The 18,352-nt window shown below is 40.9% G+C and overlaps 1 long non-coding RNA gene across 1 annotated transcript; it reads left to right on the plus strand.

Annotated features, from left to right (window-relative positions):
• The first annotated feature begins 6,505 nt into the window (after positions 1–6,505).
• On the plus strand, positions 6,506–17,562 carry LOC140844813 (uncharacterized). The gene is made up of 3 exons (XR_012123309.1): positions 6,506–6,852; positions 7,699–7,777; positions 17,348–17,562. It is a non-coding gene; the product is annotated as an uncharacterized lncRNA (long non-coding RNA).
• The last annotated feature ends 790 nt before the right edge of the window (positions 17,563–18,352 follow it).

The raw sequence follows: 18,352 nt of genomic DNA on the forward strand, positions 1-18,352 counted from the left end.
TGAAATCATTTGGTATTTCTCTTTCTCTGCTTGGCTTATTTCACTGAGCATAATACTCTCCAGCTCCATCCATGTTGCTGCAAATGGTTGGATTTTTCCACTTCTTATGGATGAGTAGTATTCCATTGTGTATATGTACCACATCTTCTTTATCCATTCATCTACCGATGGACGTTTAGGTTGCTTCCAATTCTTGGCTATTGTAAATAGTGCTGCGATAAACATAGGGGTGCATCTGTCTTTCTCAAACTTGATTGCTGCATTCTTAGGGTAAATTCCTAGGAGTGGAATTCCTGGGTCAAATGGTAGGTCTGTTTTGAGCATTTTGATGAACCTCCATACTGCTTTCCACAATGGTTGAACTAATTTACATTCCCACCAGCAGTGTAGGAGGGTTCCCCGTTTTCCACAGCCTCGCCAAAATTTGTTGTTGTTTGTCTTTTGGATGGCAGCTATCCTTACTGGTGTGAGGTGATACCTCATTGTAGTTTTAATTTGCATTTCTCTGATAATTAGCGATGTGGAGCATCTTTTCATGTGTCTCTTGGCCATCTGTATTTCTTTTTTGGAGAACTGTCTGCTCAGTTCCTCTGCCCATTTTTTAATTGGGTTATTTGTTTTTTGTTTGTTGAGGCGTGTGAGCTCTTTATATATTCTGGACGTCAAGCCTTAATCGGATCTGTCATTTTCAAATATATTCTTCCATACTGTAGGGTTCCTTTTTGTTCTATTGATGGTGTCTTTCTCTGTACAGAAGCTTTTCAGCTTAATGTAGTCCCACTTGCTCATTTTTGCTGTTGTTTTCCTTGCCCGGGGAGATATGTTCAAGAAGAGATCACTCATGTTTATGTCTAAGAGGTTTTTGCCTATGTTTTTTTCCAAGAGTTTAATGGTTTCGTGACTTACATTCAGGTCTTTGATCCACTTTGAGTTTACCTTTGTATATGGGGTTAGACAATGGTCCAGTTTCATTCTCCTACATGTAGCTGTCCAGTTTTGCCAGCACCATCTGTTGCAGAGACTGTCATTTTGCCATTGTATGTCCATGGCTCCTTTATCAAATATTAATTGACCATATATGTTTGGGTTAATTTCTGGGGTCTCTAATCTGTTCCACTGGTCTGTGGCTCTGTTCTTGTGCCAGTACCAAATTGTCTTGATTACTATGGCTTTGTAGTAGAGCTTGAAGTTGGGGAGTGAGATCCCCCCTACTTTATTCTTCTTTTTCAGGATTGCTTTGGCTTTTCGGGGTCTTTGGTGTTTCCATATGAATTTTTGAATTATTTGTTCCAATTCATTGAAGAATGTTGCTGGTAATTTGAGAGGGATTGCATCAAATTTGTATATTGCTTTGGGCAGGATGGCCATTTTGACGATATTAATTCTTCCTAGCCATGAGCATGGGATGAGTTTCCATTTATTAGTGTCCCCTTTAATTTCTCTTAAGAGTGACTTGTAGTTTTCAGAGTATAAGTCTTTCACTTCTTTGGTTAGGTTTATTCCTAGGTATTTTATTCTTTTTGATGCAATGGTGAATGGAATTGTTTTCCTGATTTCTCTTTCTATTGATTCGTTGTTAGTGTATAGGAAAGCTACAGATTTCTGTGTGTTAATTTTGTATCCTGCAACTTTGCTGTATTCCGATATCAGTTCTAGTAGTTTTGGAGTGGAGTCTTTAGGGTTTTTTATGTACAGTATCATATCATCTGCAAATAGTGACAGTTTAACTTCTTCTTTACCAATCTGGATTCCTTGTATTTCTTTGTTTTGTCTGATTGCCGTGGCTAGGACCTCCAGTACTATGTTAAATAACAGTGGGGAGAGTGGGCATCCCTGTCTGGTTCCCGATCTCAGTGGAAATGCTTTCAGCTACTCGCTGTTCAGTATAATGCTGGCTGTGGGTTTATCATATATGGCCTTTATTATGTTGAGGTACTTGCCCTCTATTCCCATTTTGCTGAGAGTTTTTATCATGAATGGATGTTGAATTTGTCAAATGCTTTTTCAGCATCTATGGAGATGATCATGTGGTTTTTGTCTTTCTTTTTGTTGATGTGGTGGATGATGTTGATGGATTTTCGAATGTTGTACCATCCTTGCATCCCTGGGATGAACCCCACTTGGTCATGGTGTATGATCCTTTTGATATACTGTTGAATTCTGTTTGCTAATATTTTATTGAGTATTTTTGCATCTACATTCATCAGGGATATTGGTCTGTAATTTTCTTTTTTGGTGGGGTCTTTTCCTGGTTTTGGTATTAGGGTGATGTTGGCTTCATAGAATGAGTTTGGGAGTATTCCCTCTTCTTCTATTTTGTGGAACACTTTAAGGAGAATGGGTATTATGTCTTCTCTGTGTGTCTGATAAAATTCCGAGGTAAATCCGTCCGGCCCCGGGGTTTTGTTCTTGGGTAGTTTTTTGATTACTGTTTCAATTTCTTTGCTTGTAATTGGTTTGTTTAACTTTTGTGTTTCTTCCTTGGTCAGTCTTGGGAGGTTGTATTTTTCTAGGAAGTTGTCCATTTCTTCTAGGTTTTCCAGCGTGTTGGCATATAGGTTTTCATAGTAGTCTTTAATAGTTCTTTGTATTTCTGTGGAGTCTGTCGTGATTTTTCCATTCTCATTTCTGATTATGTTGATTTGTGTTGACTCTCTCTTTCTCTTAATAAGTTGGGCTAGAGGCTTATCTATTTTGTTTATTTTCTCAAAGAACCAGCTCTTGGTTTCGTTGATTTTTGCTATTGTTTTATTCTTCTCAATTTTGTTTATTTCTTCTCTGATCTTTATTATGTCCCTCCTTCTGCTGACTTTAGGCCTCATTTGTTCTTCTTTTTCCAGTTTTAATAATTGTGGTGTTAGACTATTCATTTGGGATTGTTCTTCCTTCTTCAAGTGTGCCTGGATTGCTATATACTTTCCTCTTAAGACTGCTTTCGCTGCATCCCACAGAAGTTGGGGCTTAGTGTTGTTGTTGTCATTTGTTTCTATATATTCCTTGATCTCTATTTTGATTTGTTCATTGATCCATTGATTATTTAGTAGCATGTTGTTAAGCCTCCATGTGTTTGTGAGCCTTTTTGTTTTCTTTGTAGAATTTATTTCTACTTTCATACCTTTGTGGTCTGAAAAATTGGTTGGTAGAATTTCAATATTGTGGAATTTACTGAGGCTCTTTTTGTGAGCTAGTATGTGGTCTATTCTGGAGAATGTTCCATGTGCACTTGAGAAGAATGTATATCCTGTTGCTTTTGGATGTAGAGTTCTATTAGGTCCATCTGTTCTAGTGTGTTGTTCAGTGCCTGTGTGTCTTTACTTATTTTCTGCCCGGTGGATCTATCCTTTGGGGTGAGTGGTGTGTTGAAGTCTCCTACAATGAATGCATTCCAATTTGCATATATTTTATTGAGCGATTTTAATGGTCGTACTTTCAAACTGGTTTGGGGAAAGCTGCTCAAATCTCAACTCCAAAATCTACAAATAGAGCTAGACATTTTTTCAGAGATGGCGGTACGTATTAGATATTCCCATTCTCTTAAATCCTGATGCGTTTGCTCCTGCTGCAGCTTGTCCAGTATTAGCAGTGGCAAGAGCTGTGGCCTCTAGAGTGGGGCCCACACTGAGCAGAGGGCTGGGGAGGGGACATGACTCAAGGGGTTTGGGAAGAACATATTAGAACTTGTGTTTATATACTTTTACCTACAGATAAGAAAGAAATGAAGCTTTATGCATATTTAATACAAATATTATATTTAATATTTGACAGTAGTAGGTCATGTATAAATTTGTACATTAGCACCTATACACTGGATGCACATTTGAATTGGTTTACCGACAGGGGGTCTCGGTTTCAGTGGTGCAGGAGCTGCCAGTCTAGAGCTATCACAGTAATGTGAGTTTCCTGATGGCAGGGATCAGGGCTAGAGCCGCGCATCCCTAGGGGGCCTAGAATAGTGATTGGAAGACAGACAGGTGATTGGTAGTTGTTGGCTTGGTTAATGAGGTCAAAGATGAGATACTGTTCAATTCAGGACAATTAACTTTTCACTGGAAAAAAAATTAAATCAGTGGGCCGTAGCTCTGGCTTGTCCGTAGTTCACCACAACATCACCGTGTAAAACACTTAGGATCAGTCCTAGGAAAGCAACTTAAAACGCAAGTCCCAGTGACAGGGGGTCTGTAGAATTATCTTAGTATGTGAAGGGCAGAATGTTTCATATTTATCATATGCTTTCCTTTCAGGGTTTCATGAATCAGAGAACTGTGTCTGTCCCCTGGATGAAGCACAAACCCACTGAAGTTGGCAAAATTAAAATAGGAGGGTCATAGAAGCACAGACTCATTTATGTGATGGAACCTTATGTGCTGTGCTTACATACTTCTCATACTGTGGAACTCACTGCCTCTTTTGAATGACCCTACTCCCCACACTGGCTTGAACTCTGCTCTTCCGTGACTTCTGTCATGGGTCTTGGTGCTTCCCAAACCCCAAACAAGCCCAACCCTCTTCCACAAGAATGCTTCCCACGGGCTACAGGAGGCTCAGTATGTCTTGGGCAGGTTTCCTGCTGCAGGCTAGGCATCCTTCAGCTGTTCAAACTGTCTCCATACACCATGGTCTTTGTCACCACACATCCTGATTGAAATGAGGTCCAGTTCACCAGTCTCCCCTGGAACGCAGGGCCTAAAAACACACATACTTACGGAGACATGGCCTACTGAGTGCAGGCCAGGCATATCCCCCACTTGCTCCGAACACTGCGTTTCTATTAAGAAGATGAGCACAAAGTTGGCTCTTATTTCAGACGTATTGCATTGCAGCCGTGCATTGAGCCTTCAGATTAGGAAATCCCCCCTCTCCTCACCATAAGCAAATGAAATGATGGATCTGTTTTCCACTCTTTTCCCCAAACCAAAATTTAGAACTTTTATGGACTAGAGAGGGCAAAATGCTATAAATTTAGAGCCCTGGCTATTCGCAGCATTTGGTTCCCTTCTGATCCTTATCAATGAGCATGCAGACTGATTTATGTTTGCAGCCAGAGCGTACATTCTCTTTTGCATTCTTCTCCTTTCTCTTAACATTATCTCACATGTGCATTTTGATGGATCAACAGATTCTGGAAACGTAATTCCTTTTAATAGCAACATCACATTCCATTGTCTTAATGCACCATAGTTTGCATAACCTTCTCCCAATTTTGGGCATTTGGTCATGTCCCATTTTTCCACTGTTACGAATGGTGTTACCATAAACATCTCTGGGCTATTTGCTTTCTTTTCTCTTTTGCATATTTCCTTGGGGTATATTCCAAAAGTGGGCCGGTTGGGTCAAAGCACATGAACAGTTTTATAGCTCTTTTTATGTATATTGCCAGACTGATCTCCAGAGGGGATGGATAGATTCCAAAAGTGCCAAAGATCATGGGGCCTGGAGAAACTGGAGCTTAACTGGAGAAGCTGGGCCCGCATGCTCCATCAGATTCCCTTCCACATCCTGCTACTCTTCGCTCCAGTGACCTAAATGAGAGGGAGAGCGCGTTCAGAAGACCAGCACACTCAATAACTCTCCTTCACCCAGGAGTGCCCCTTTCTTCTTTTATATGAGAGGATTTTTATATCTTGAGAGAATGTCTTGACCTGGATTCTAATCCCAGTTTTGCCACCTCTTCTCTGTGTGCCCTTAGACAAGTCACCTAACTTCTCTGAGCCTAAATGATGGTCCCTACTCAGAAGACTTGGAGATAGCATTTGTAAGGTGCTGGGCTACTGTCATCACCTATGACCCCCTGAGTGTGAGGGGACCACTGTACCGCTCCTTTGCACTGCTAGGTTCCAGCTCTGTGCTCGCCCTGTGTTTGAGGACATAAATGTTTACTGTGGAATGCATGGATTGTTTTCGCTCATTATCTTGCTTTACAGTGTTTAGGAAATGTAAAAATATAATAGAAAAGTTTATGAACTGACATGTCTTTAACATGTGAACAAAGGCTTGCACAATGTTTGTAGGATGTGCCAGGTTTTGGGTCTATGCTTGATTTGTCCACCAACTCTAACCCACTGTTGTAGGAAGAGCATGTCCAGTTTCTCAAGGCCTCCAGAGGTGTAGAGTTTGTAGACAAGGTGGGCTGGAAGCTTAGGGAGAAAGAGTAGAGAAAGGCCCTGGGTCTCCAGGTCTCCAGGGATGTCTGCAGCACCCTACAGAGGGGTTGGGAGGGTGAGTTCAAGATTTGCCTTGCATCTCTCCAACCTCCTTCCCACTACAGACAAGGACCCAGGCAAGTGAAAGGATGCTTATGTAGGTTCCACTTCCTTGGGCAGAAAGTTCTCTAATGTCTCCAGTTATCCAAATCTAGGTTAATGATGGTCATAAATTCTTGCTACTTCTCCCACTGAGAGGTGAAGTCTAACGTCCCTCGACTTGGAGTTGGGCTGGCCTTAATAACTCGCTTGACCAGAAGAATGCTACAAAGCGACATTCTGGAACTTCCGAGGCAAGGATGTGAGCCGCATTGCAACTGTCACCAAGGTCTCCTAGAACACTTTCTCTGGAGGCCAGAGCCACCATGTAAGAAGTCAATATCCGGAGACCGCCATGCTGTAGAGGCCCCCAAACAGGCTCTGCTCAGCAGTTCGAGCAAGCCCCCCGGGGCTCTGGACATGTGAGTGGAGCCATGTGCACCCTCCAGATGGAGCCTCCACTGGCCGACCACCACTGACTGACCTAAGTTGATGCCACGTGGAACAGAAAAATTGTCCGGCTGAGCTCTCCCAAACTCCTGACCCACAAAGTCATGAGACAGAATGTTGTTTTAACCTGCAGGTTTCTGGGACAACTTATTACCAGCAATAGGTGAGTGAACAGCGGGGCTACCTGGGCTGTGCTTCATCCCTCCACTCAGCAGAACCAGTAGAACCAGACTGGGGGTTGCGGTCTTGCTTCTCGCTGTTTGGACTAAACATCACAGGCCGTGCGGAAGTCAATGACGTCAGTCGTTCTATTGGACAGGATTCCCCAAATGTATTTTTTGGACTGCAGTCTATTATTTATGACCCTTTGTTGAATTTTACAGTGAGATAGGGCAGGAAGAATTGGCAGTGCTCCAGAATCCCATCTAAATGGACCTTTCTGTTGTATTTAATGAGGAAATGACAAGGCAAAAATCTCTAGAGCTCTAGTCCCCCCAGGTACAAGTGGGGTGACTCCATTCTACAGCAGCCCTGTTCTGAGAGCCTCAATCCTAAATGAGGGCCTGTGTAGAGCACCCAGATATTTAGGGCAGTCAGGATGTCTTTTCACCACGCTAATTCAGGTAACGCAAGACAATTTATTTAAATTGATTTCATTTGCATTTATTTAAATACTTCAAAAGGTTAAAAATGTACCTCCCCTTGCTGATGTTTCCGTGGATCACATGGTGACTATCAGTAGGGCCCAGACTCCTAGGAGAATCCAAAATAATGAAACAATTGACATTTCAGTTTTCAGGCTTCTCTGCCATGACTTGTCAATTATGAACTAAAGTATTAATCATTAAGGGCATTAACGAAATCGGTCCAACGGTCCTGTTGGGCCACACTGCTCCTCACACAATGCAGTTGGTTTACTTCCTGCTTTCCATTACTTACTCAGCAAGCTTGTTTTCCTGTGCTGTGTATTTTTAAGGGAGCCAACTCTTATTTCCATTTACTTCCACAGATGTGCTCTAGTGACTGCCAGAGACATCAAGGCTAACACTTCATCTTGACCTTCAATTCTTCCAAGCAGGTTCTCAAAAGTCAGTACTTCCATATTGATTCATTTCTTCTCCATTCATTTTTTTCCACCTGTGCATTTATTTACTTACTCAGTAAGCATTGATTTAATGCTTAAAATGTGTCAGATACTGTGTGAGCCATCTGGGATGAAAGACGAAGAACACATGGTTATGCTTTATAGAGGCTCACTGTACTTAGTGGGTGCTCAACCGACAGTTGTGGAGTAAGTGGCCTTTCTAAGAGGCCATGATGGAAATTCTTGTTGGGGAAACTTTAGTTCAGAGTAAGTAAAAGCACAAAACTGGACAATAACAAAGTAAGAAGGAACCAAGGAGTGTCTGATTCTGCATCATGACCACATCACTATACTGTTTTTTTTCCCTGCTCTCTTCTTCCTGGTCCTCCCACTGCACTGGTCATGCACTGATTCAAAATTTGAAGCTTCAAATGTTTGTACTGAAAATTTCTCTCCTGGATTTTACCAGACTATGTCTCCTTGCTTCAAGGCAATGCCTATTGGATGATCCTGCTGCTAATTATAGAGCACTCTCTATTATTCTGTTACGGAATAGCAACAACTGTAGTCCAATGAAAACAAAAGAAGGCACAGGAGAAATCCGCAAAAGATGCCAAAGCCTCTCTCAGACAGCAGGGTAAGGCCAGTCCTTATCTTTGCAGCCAGGGAGTGGCTGGCACTGAACTCGCCCAGGGGTGCTGTCGTGTAAGGAGCCTGGAGGTCCTGAAGCCCAGGTGTGACTGCTCTGTGAGCAGACCTGGGAGACTTCAGGACTGCAGAATATGTGAACCCTAGCTGATATGGTCGCCTTAGGGCACTGCCATCAAGTCCACCCCCACCCAACCTCCTATTTTAACATGGTCCATTCCTCTCTTCAGAGCCGCTTTTCCTTTCTTCATTCCAAGCATGGACGTGGCCAGTCAAGACCAGGGCTCCAGAAGACAGAGGAACACTTGGCCCACACCCAGGAAAACAGAATGGGGCAGGGACTGAAGCAATTCCCAGAGGCAGTTACTATAAACAGTTTACCTGTCAAACACGTATCACTACCACTTTCAAAGTGTGGTTCAGCTGCCAGGAGGCAGGAAGTTACACATAACTCCAAGGTGGCAGATGAGGAAGTTCCATGAGCTTCAGAAGAGAGACTGGAGGGCCCATCAGGCAGACCAGCTGGACACTCAGCCCAGGTGAGGGGGGTTGACCTTGTTGTCAGTCTAAACAGACTCTGATTCTTGGCATGTCTTTTGCGCAAGTATCTGGCTCCTTCCTTAAGAAGCCCTCAAACTTCCTTGTACCTTGGATCCTGGTTCTACCTCTGTATTGAGAGCTGGGAGTTACTGATAGCCATATTGAGAGCTGGGATGGAAGGTGTATCGCTGGCCCAGTCTGTGCTGACGCTGACCTGCTCTCTCACCCAGTGCCTGAAACTCCCACTTGTCCCACTGCCGACTCTCTTGCTGGAGATGGCTGCCGCTGCCACGGGCTCCTCTCAGCCTGCTCCCACCTTTGTCCTGTGCCCCTCCCACCACTCCCCAGGGCTCAGGAATGGCAGCTTACAGCACCAGTATTGTGAATCACCACAAATTGGTCTGAACCAAGTTGATTTAAAAAAAATTAACTTGTAGAGTGAATAGAACTTGTACCTAAGGAAAAAAATGTGGTTTTAGGGAGCAAAAAAAGCAAGACATAAAATTGCACAATGTAGTAGAAATTTTGACTTAAGAAATTGTTTAGAAGGAATTACATTCCTTAATGTGTATGTGCCTAACAACACAGCATCAAAATAAGTGCAGCAAGTGCAACACAGAGAAGACAAGTAGTGATTCTACAGCATCTTACTACGCTGATGGACAGTGACTTTAATGAGGTTTGTCGACAGGGGGGCTTGGTGATGGGGTGAGTCTAGTAAACATAATGTTCCTCATGTAATTGCAGATTAATGATACAAAAAAAAACTTCGGGAAGAAAAAAAAGATTGAAAAAATAATAATAAGTGAAGCAAAACTGATGGAAATGCAAGGAGATGAATCCACTGTTACAGCTGGGGACTTCAACACCCCTCTATCAGAAATGGATGGATCCAGGAAGCAGAATATCAGTAAGAACATAGCTGAACTCAATAGCACCATCAATCAACTGGATGTAATTGACATCTAAAAATGACTTCATCCAAAAACAGCAGAATACACATGCTTCTCAAGCTCATGTGGAATCTTTACCAAGTTAGATCACCTTCTCAGCCTTATTCTTAAAATGTATAGAAATCATATAATACATGCTCTTAGATCACAATGGAATTAAACTAGAAATCAAAAACAGAAAGATAGCTGGAAAGTCCAAAAATACTTGAACATTTAAACAGTACACACCTAAATAACACATGGTTCAAAGAAAAAAATCTCAAGAGATGTTAAAAAATAAATGAAATGAAAATATAACTTATCAAAATATGTGGGATGCAGTGAAAGTAGTGCTTCAAGTGAAATTTATAGCATTGGATACATATATTACAAAATAAGAAAGAGCTAAAAGAAATAATCAAAGCTTTAACCTTAGGAAACTAGAGAAAGAAGAGCAAATTAATCCAAAGTAAGCAGAAGAAAAGAAAAAAATTAGAGCAGAAACCCATGATACCGAAAACAAGAAATTAATTTAAAAAATCAACAAAACTGACGCTTGTTCTTTGAAAAGATCAACAAAGTTGATAAACTCTAACCAGGTTAACTCAGAAAAAAAGAGAGAAGACACAAATGACTAATATCGGAAATGAAAAAAGGGACATCACTATAGATATCATGGACATAAAAAGAATAATAAAGGAATACTATAAACAACTCTATGCCAACAAACTTGATAACCTAGACGAAATGGGACAATTCCTTGAAAGACACAATCTGCCAAAACTCACACAAGAAGAAATAGACTATTAGAATAGGCCTATATCTAGAAAAGAAACTGAATTAACAATTAATAACCTTCAAAAACAGAAAGTACCAGACTCATATGGATTCACGGGGGAGTTCAACCGAACATTTCGGAAAAAAATTATACCAATTCTCTACAATCTCTTCCAGAAGACAGAAGCAGAGGGAATACTTCCTAACTCATTCTATGAGCCCAGCATTACCCTAATATCAAAACCAGACAAAGACATTGTAAGAAAAATAAAGACCAATATCACTCATGAGCATAAATGCAAAAATCCTCAACAAAATATTAGCAAATCAAATCCAACAACATACAAAAGAATAATATACCATAACCAAGGAGGATTTATTCCAGTTATGTAAGGCTCATTCAATTAATGTAAGGAAGAAAAATCACATGATCATATCAATAGATGCAGAAAAAGCATTTGACAAAATCCAATACCCATTCATGAGAAAAAATTTTAGCAAAGTAGTAATAGAAGAGGAACTTCCTAAACTTGATAAAGAACATCTATAAAAAAACGTATGGCTAAGATTGTAATTAATGGTGAGAAACCACATGCTTTCCCACTAAGATCAGAAACAAGGCAAGGATATTTGCTTTCACGAGTCCTTTTAAACACTGTATTGCAAGTCCTAGCTAATGCAGTAAGATAAGAAAGGGATTTAAGAAGTGTACAGATTAGAAAGAAAGAAATAAAACTGTCTTTGTTTTTTTGTGACGTGATTATCTATGTAGGAAATCCTAAAGAATTGACAAAACAGCTTCTGGTACTAATAGATAATTATACCAAAGTTGCAGGATACAAGGTTAATAAAGTTGTCCCCCCCTATCCTTGGTTTAGTTTTGTTATTCAATCGACCATGGTCTGGAAGCAGATGATCCTCCTGCCATAATGCATGAAGGTCAATAGTAGCCTAACATTACATCACAATGCCTATGTCATTCACGTCACTTCAATCTCATCGCAAAGGCATTTTGTCCTCTCTAATCATTGTCATAAAAAGAAGGGTGAAAACACTTGGAGCTGGGGAGTACAATAAGATAGCTTGAGAGAGAGAGAGAGAGAAAGAGAGAGAGAGAGAGAGAGAGAGAGAGAGAGGAGAGACCACATTCATGTAAATTTTATTACAGTATATTGGTGTAATTTTTCTATTTTATAATTATTGTTAATCTCTTACTATGCCTAATTTATAAATTTAACCTTATCATAGGTATGTACAAGAAAAAATTAGTATATATAGGGTTTGGTATTATCTGTGGTTTCAGGCATCCTCTGAGGGGTCTTGGAACATATCACCTATGGTTAAGGGGGAACTGCTGTGTACAAAAGACAATCCCTTTCCTATACAGCAGTGAAACAAGTGGATTTTAAAATCAAAAACACAATACTATTTAAATTAGCAACACCCCACAATAAAGAAATACTTAGGTATAAATCTAATAAATATGAACAAGATGTGAGGAAAACTACAAAATTCTGGTGAAAGAAATCAAAAAACAAATGGAGAGATATTCCATGTTCATGGATAGGAAGACTCAATTTTGTCAAGATGTCAGTTCTTCCCAACTTGAGCTATAGAGTCAATGCAATCCCAATCAAAATCCCAGCAAGTTATTTTGTAGATATTAACAAACTGATCCTAAAGTTTATGTCGAGAGGTGAAAGACCCAGGATATCCAATACAATATTGAAGGAGAAGAACAAAGTTGGAGGATTGATCTTACCTGACTTTAAGATAGTGATCAAGACAGTACAGTATTGGTGAAAAGAGAGACTAATAGATCAATAGAACAGGCTCAGAAACAGAGGCATGTAAATATAGCCAAGTGATCTTTGACAAAGAAACAAATGCAACACAATGGAGAAAAGATAATCTTTTCAACAAATGGTGCTGCAACAACTGGACATCCACATGGAAAAAAAATGAATCTAGACACAGACCTTATCTCCTCATACATATTAACTCAAAATAGAACATAAACACAAATGTAAACACAAAGTTATAAAACTAGAAGATAACACAGGAGAAAATCTAGATGACTGATTACAAAAATGACTTTTGAAAAATAACAGGAAAGTCATGATCTATGGAAGGAATAATTGATAAATATTTGATATTTACAAAAGACTCTGTCAAGAGAATGAGAAGATAAGCCACAAAATGGTGTAAAATATTTGCAATAGACATCTGATGAAAAGAATATTATCAGGAATATACAAAAACTCTAAAATCTCAACAATAAGAAAACAACCTAATTAAAAATGGGCAAAATATCTGAAAAGACAGCTCACCAAAGAAGATACACAGATGGAAAATGAACATATGAAAAGATGCTCAACATTGTATGTCTTTAGGGAACTGCAAATTAAAACAACGAGATATCACAGTACCTACTAGAATGGCAGAAATCCAAAACTCTAACACAACTGCTGGTGAGAATGTGGAGCAACAGGAACTCTTATTGATGGTGGGAATGCAAAATGGTACAGCCACTTTGGAAGACAGTTTGGCAGTTTCTTACAAAACTAAATACACTCTTACCATGCAATCCAGAAATTGTGCTCTTTGGTGTTTATCCAAATGAGCTGAAAACTTATGTCCACACAAAAACCTGCACAGGGATATTTATAGTAGCATTACTTATGCTACTAGAAGCAATCAAATGCCCATTAGTAGGAGAGTGGATAAATAAATTGTGGTACATCCAGACAATGGAATATTATTCAGCACTAAAAAGAAATGAGTTACCAAACCACAACAGGGCATGGAGGAATCTTAAATGTATATTACCAATAAAAGAAGCCAATTTGAAAAAGATACACTGTGTGATTCCAACTTTACGACATTCTAGAAAAGGCAAAACTATGGAGACTATAAGAACCTCAGAGATTTGGGGAGGGAAGGATGAATAAGTGGAGCACAGAGGATTTTTAGGGTGGTAAAACTATTCTGTATGACACTATCACAGTAGATATATGTTGTTATACATTTGTCAAGACCCATAGAATGTCCAACACCAAGAGTGAGCCCTAATGTAAACCGCGGACTTGAGGTGATACTGATGTGTCATGAAGGGTCATCAATTATATCAAATGTACCACTGTGGGGCAGGAAGTCAACAGAGGCTGTGCACATATGGCGGTAGAGGGCATATGGGAAATCTCTGTACCGTCCTCTCAATTTTGCTGTGAACCTAAAACTGCTCTAAAAAACAAAGTCTATTTAAAAATAAACAAAAGAAAAAAAAATATTAGAAAAAGCAGGACATAGGACAGTCCAGTATAACATAAATTTAGGTTGGAGGAAAGGACACTAAATTAATAGTTACCATATCTGGCTGGTGGAATGATTGCTTGTTTTTATTTTATATTTCATTTTGTCTTTCCAGGTTTTCTAGAAAGAATATATATGACTCAGACAATCAGAAAAACAATATTGATTTTTAAATAAGAGGAAATTGAAGAGCATAGGCTTTGAACTCAGAACCAATTTCAGTCTAGGCTCCACCCCTTACCAGCTACGAGACACAGCAAAGCACTTGGCATTCCAGACCTCAGTCTCTGCATCGTGAATGAGACTGGTGTACGTGTGTGTGTATGAAGATAAAAATGATACAAGGAATATGAATGTGCAAGGTGCCCAAAGGAGGTTCAATATGAATTAATTTCTGAGCCCCTTAAGGATATTTGTGCATGCATGATTTCCAAGGAGGTTTTGCTAGGCATACACAAGGCCTTTTGTTCCTCTTTCTCCCTTTCCCATCCCAACATTCCTGCTGAAACAAACAGCCAGGCCGAGGACAGCCCAGCCCCAAGTCCACTGAATGCCTCCATTTTGGAGGAGGGAAGGGAGCCCCAGCAAGGGCTGTAGTAAACATTTCTACTTTGAAAACCCCAGAAAATGCAAGGCTTTGCAATTGGCTGGTTTTTGTTCTTTTTCTCCATCTGCCATCCTTTAAATATGTCCCTGTGCGTCCTGTCTCAGCCAGAGGAAGAAGCCAAGGATACACGTCACCAGAAAATAGCTGCAGGGCCAGAGTCTTACATGAGGACTTGGATACGGAAAAGGTTTTGGACAGACAAGGAGGAGACTGTTGCAGGCATGGGGCAACAAGGAAGGGGGCCCAGAGCCACAAGGAGAATAGAACAAAGAACTTAGTCTCAGAACAAGCCTGGACCAAATGAGGCGGAGTTGGGGGATTCATGAGTGGGGGTCCTTGGGGGGTACCCAGTCCCCTCCAGCAAAAAGCAAGGTGTGGAATGTGAAAGGAAGGTAACCGGAATGTACTGAAGGGACTTGGGCTCTCATTCGCATTCAGTGTTACTCTGAAACATTCCAAACATGGGGGGAACAAAGCCTGTTTGGAGAGGATGGTTGTCTGAGGCCAGGGCAGGATGGAAGGAAAGGGGAGGCGCTCGGGGTGGGGGTGATGGCTGATGGCTCCAGAGCGCATTCCAGCTGGGAGATAAGTGGAGGCAGAAGGTCAGGGATGATTCAATAAAAGTCTAAAGAAATGCTTGGTTCACTCCTGATGTGAGCTGAAATAAAATAAATCAGAGAGAACTTTTGATGCTACATTGGTCCTTTCATAATGCTGGAATCGATCAGTTGCTGTCAGATTTTTATTAAAGACAGGTCCTCTCACTCCGAATTTCAGTTTCAGAAAACTTGCCTGTTTTTTAGTTCTCTAATTTTCATTGGCAGGATAGGATTTTAAAAGCTAACAAAACTTGAATTAAAACTACCTATGATGGCCATTTTACTGGGACTGATCGCGACTGTAGTGTAGTAAGAGATGAAAACGAAATCCTACGGCGCCTTATAATGATAAACTTGGCTCCCTTGTGTTTGTTACCCTACCTGCCTCCAAATTCCCTACCATCCCAAGGGCTCTTTCTGTGCTTCTGGGTAAGGCCATGTCTTGGAGCGCAGATGAAGGAGGACGGTGGCTAGCACGCCCCCAGCAGCACCGGCAAGCCTCCCTGCCCACTGCGGGCATGTAACAGGCAGGGGACCCACCCCCTGCTTTCTGCGACCTCATGCTGCGCTCTTGGGGTGTAAGAGTCATTGCCATTGTCAATGGATGGACTGTTAGGTAAAGGCCCTCACTGAGAGGCAGGTGGGTCATTTCTGGGCCTGACTCTGTTGCAGACTCTCTCCTTGACCTTCCAGGCTCTCCACAGCAGTTCACAAAAATGTTGTGGGAGAGCCAGCAAGGCCTTTCTTTGGACCTGCTCTTTCCTCTGCTGTAATGCGCTTCCCCCCATCTCGGCTAGGTTCACCCGCTCCCCACCCTCCTTCAGGCTTTTGCTCCATCGTCATCTTCACAGTAAAACCTTCTGTTAGGGGCTGAATTGTGTCTCTACAAAAGATGCAGAAATCCTGACCCCCCCAGTACCTGTGAATATGACCTATTTGGAAATAAGGTGTTTGCAGATGATACAGGTTAGATGAAGTCGCTCATTAAGGGGGCCCCTGATCCAGCAAGACATGTGTTCTTGTAGAAGAGGGAAATCTGGACACAGAGACAGGCAGAAACTGGAGGTTTAGCGTGAGACAGAGGCATACACAAATAGCTACAGTGGAATGTAGTGTACCATACATGCCATCAAAGAGAACTAAGAAGGTGCTTTTCTTGGTAGAAAAACCTCTCCACACGAGGCTCCCTTCCTCAGTGGAGTCGCACACCACTTACTGCAAGTGGCCTGAGAATCCTTACCCTGTGAACAGTAGGTTTTACAGCGACAGCACATTGAACACTATCATTCCTTAAAGTTAATGTGTAAAATGAACTAACAGGGAGAAAATGCAAATCTCTTATGTCTGGGACTCTTATCACGTTCTTTAGAGGAACCAAAGGCTTAACTAAGTGGTGTATTATTCAAACTTAAACTTTAAAATGTGCCCTTGAGCTTCTAGGACATATTCCTGAAATATTTTTCCCTATATGGGATAATGTCTAGTGAGAACCTTTCTTCCTTCCTTAGTCCTAAAATAGTTTTCTTTCTCACATCTTCCTGCTCAGCACCAAACAAGAGTCACAATTTTTTTGTTCTGAATGTAATATATTATATTTTTTTAAATACCTAGCCTGGTGCCTAGGGCATCACAGGTCCTTTATAGTTCAACTTGGGTCCACAGCTATAAATGATTGTCATGTCTATCTTCTCTTTAAAATATTCTGCTTAAGCAATACCTCATTTTCAAGTCTCCCTGGCTAAAGGTTTCCTTGTGCTACTTAAATGGAAGTTACTATCTCCTCATTGGGCTCATTCTCTTGGTTACCTAATATTATCTTCCTCATCAAGGGTTGCAAGCTCAGGTAGCTACAGGGGCCAAGCAGGTAAACAAAATAATAAAGCAGTTATGGTTTTGGTTCCCATAACTACCAATCTTGGTATCATACTCATTAATTTTTTTTGCATTCCTCCAGAGACAACTCAACACAATAATGAGAAATCACTAATTTCTCAAAAATTTCATGAAGAGACAGAAAAGAGCATTTGAGTTCCAAAACCAGAAGCTCTTCTTCCTTGCCATCTACCTTACCTCTCTGCTTTCTCTTTCCCACACAGCTTCAGAGATAAAACAAGGACAGAACTTGACTTTATGATGTGTAAATGCCCATCTCTCTTCAGGCGGATTCTGAGAGGAACAGAGTGCGGGGAACACTGTTTATTTACCATGACGCAAGCCGAGATCACGGGGGAAGGGCTCAGCTCACAAAAGCTCCTAAAAGAAATGTCAAAGGATATACTTGAAGCAGAAAAAAAAAATCTGGGATGTTTCAGATACAAAAATGGTGAAGAGCAAAGAAAGTGGCAAATGTAAGTGAACATTGATAATATAAAGTTGTAATTAATAGCTTTTGGTTGTGTTTCAAAAGTTGAACTAAAAAATATAAACCAATCAATTATTAAGTAAGAGGGAATGGAATTTAAGTATTATAAGGTCTTGTATTGCCTGGCAGGAGAGCAAAGATACTGATTAACTTGAACTTTGGCAGGTTAAGTATGCAAGTTGGAATTTCTATGGTAACCACCACAAGAACAGAATCTTCCAAATTAGTGGGGCGGGGGGGAGCGGGGCTGGTGTAGTTTAAAACCTGCAGGTGAGCCTGAAGAAGGATACAACAGTATAAGTTCCCGAGATTGACACCATTTCCATCTAGCTTTGAGATATGTTGGCGGTATGAAAAGAGGAGACTGCCCAAGGCATATGGTTCTGCCATGAGCCATATCTACACTGCCTGGCTGTCCGCAAAGGGTAGAGACCTTGCCTGACTCCAACTGTACTAACCAGATTCTCTCACAGGAATCTGAAAACATGAACAGAGATGACAAGTATGTAAGACCAGAACACGTGATGGCATGAAAAAATATCCGTGAACTCTAGCTCCTTAGGTTCCTGTCCCCATGTCCTTTCCAAGGCCTGGCTGGTCAGCTCTTCCTTTGAATCGGTGAGCTCTCCCACGTGCTTCCAGCACATCTGACTACGGGTCCCTTCCCCCACATCTTCCCTATTTTTCTTGCTTAATCAGCCTTGATTTGCTTGAAACAAAAGAAACTTAACTAATGCCAAGAACCATTGTGGCTCATGCCAGAAGCATCTTCACTCTCTTGTACAAAAATCCAAATGTTTGG

The sequence above is a fragment of the Manis javanica genome, chromosome 12 (assembly GCF_040802235.1).
Source record: "Manis javanica isolate MJ-LG chromosome 12, MJ_LKY, whole genome shotgun sequence".
NCBI classification, from domain to species: Eukaryota; Metazoa; Chordata; class Mammalia; order Pholidota; family Manidae; genus Manis; species Manis javanica.